At 41.0% G+C, this 2,257-nt stretch overlaps 1 pseudogene; it reads right to left on the reverse strand.

Annotated features, from left to right (window-relative positions):
* Positions 1-1,538: 1,538 nt before the first annotated feature.
* Positions 1,539-1,955, reverse strand: LOC115868781 (annotated as a pseudogene).
* Positions 1,956-2,257: the final 302 nt, after the last annotated feature.

A 2,257-nucleotide genomic window follows, 5' to 3' on the forward strand; every position in this document is an offset into this window, starting at 1 on the left:
GCTATTCAGATTTTATCTGTATTACTAATTTTATGCAGTTTGATTCTGTTAGTGTAAATTCTATAATGGTTCTTGTCCTTTGAGCTTCTTGGATCTGACAGTTTGTTATTTGGAAAACTTTGACTATTATTTCTTCAAATATTTGTTTTCTTCCTCTCTCTTTATGGGACTTCAATTATATATAAAAAGATATTAAGTTACTTTACGTTGTGTGTGTGTGTGTGTGTGTAAGACTTTTTTCCTCTGGGTGTTTTATTTGAAAATGTTTTACATTGCTCTGAAAATTATAACCCAAACCCCAAATTCACTGCCATCAAGTCGATTCTGATTCATAGTAACTCAAGGACAGGGTAGAACTCTCCCTGTGGGTTTCTGAGACTACAACTCTTTACAGGAATAGACAGCCTCATCTTCCTTCCACAGAGCAGCTGCTGGTTTTGAACAGCTAACCTCTTAGTTAGCAACCCAACTTTTAACCCACTATGCCACCAGATCCATAATAGCTTATCTTCTGTGGATCCTATCCCTTGAAATTTTTTCATGAGAAAAAAAATCCCAAGAAATTTTCCACCTCAGGTATTATATTTTTATTGATGTTAGATTTCTGGTTTTAAATAGATATAAAAGCTTTCGTGTATATTTTATTATAATTATGCTTTTCTCTACCTCGTTTAACAAGTGAAATACGATGATAAAAGTTGTTTAATGTACCTGTCCACTAATTCTGCCATCTGCGTCACTTCTAGTTCTGTTTGTTTGGGTTGATTTTTCCTTACTTTATGGCTATCTTTTACTGCTGCTTTGCATCTGAAACTTTCATATTGTTTGCTGGACGTTGCGAATTTTACTTTGCTGGATGCTGGACTTTTTGGTATGCCTTTAATTGTTTAAGGTGGGAGGGTAAATCCAGTTCTTGTTAGTCCACTGGCACTAGAAACAGAAGGCCATGTGTTTCAGTCGTTGGGGAGACTAGAGCAAGTTTGGGGCCCCTTATACATATATTTCTTTCTAAATTCTGTCAAGCAACAGGTCACTTCTTTCTTTAGTCGGTTTCTTTCTTTCTAATCACTGAATTGTGCATTTCAAACATACTCCATTGTGAGCTAGGTGAAGGTTGACGGAGAAGCTCATCAGTGCCACATTCAATAATTCACATACATTTTGGTTCCACTCAGCCGTTGCAATCCCTACAAGGTACCCTCGCTTTTCCCACTTCCGCCCTGTGCTTCCCATTTCCATGTATCCTTAGGTACGAATCCTCTCTACTTTGTCCCTGGAGAAACACTGCCCATGGCAGATTATTCTCACAAGGGCATGTGTTCAGTTCCAGTCCTGAGAGTGACTAAGGGCCATCGTGGAAGGAATCCCACCAGTCTCTATCCAACCAGTAAGCCTGGTCTGTCTGTCTGTCTGTCTCTCTCTCTCTCTCTTTACTTCCTTGTTTAACATAGGAGTGATGACATCAGATTGTATTTTCTCAGGTGGCAAGTGAGGCAAAGGATAATATTTCTCTCTGCTTCATAATGAGAACCTCAAAATCATCTGTCTTTTGGAGGACTCGATTTCTTACCATGTCTGCGGTGCTGCTCATGGGGATACCAACGGTGGTGCTTCATAGTAAAGAACATTTTGCTAAGTCGCTGTACCATAGGTCCTTGCTCAAGGAGCCGATCTTTCACTTCTACTCTGGTTTTTAGCACACGACTGTGTGTTTCTTCATTATTATGTCCAGGATCTGGCCGAGGGATGGGTTTGTCTATTCATACAGAATGTCCACAGAAGGGTGGTAGCGTGTCGCCTAGTATCAAAGCAAGATCTACTTTGCAATTAGAGTCACCGGGAAGAGAATGTGCAGGTTTGTGACAAGCGCTGTATAAAACTCCATTTCAAATACTAAAGAACTGCTTCAGGACAATTCTGTTTGAGAGTGCCCGTTTCACCGCTGCTACCGACATGGTGGATCAAGTCCCATGTATCAGATGGGCTGGCAAAAGACGCCAGGAAACTGCATTCAAATCTGCTTCCGTGCACATCCCTTGACAACAAGTCACAGAGAACCTGCCATCCAGTCTCCCGAGCCTGGTCTCGTTGATGATTTTAAATGTTGCTCCACATCTTTCTCCCACTCTCTTCAAGACCTTCTAATGTGATTATTTTCAGAGCAGTTGGTAGTGGTGGCTGGGCACCATCTAGCTCTTTTGGTCTCAGGGGTGTGGAGGGCGATGTTGGTGTGATTCGTTAGTGCATTGGACTATTT

The sequence above is a fragment of the Echinops telfairi genome, unplaced genomic scaffold (genome assembly GCF_000313985.2).
Source record: "Echinops telfairi isolate 266 unplaced genomic scaffold, ASM31398v2 ScPeMD7_18;HRSCAF=68, whole genome shotgun sequence".
In the NCBI taxonomy this organism is placed as follows: Eukaryota; Metazoa; Chordata; class Mammalia; order Afrosoricida; family Tenrecidae; genus Echinops; species Echinops telfairi.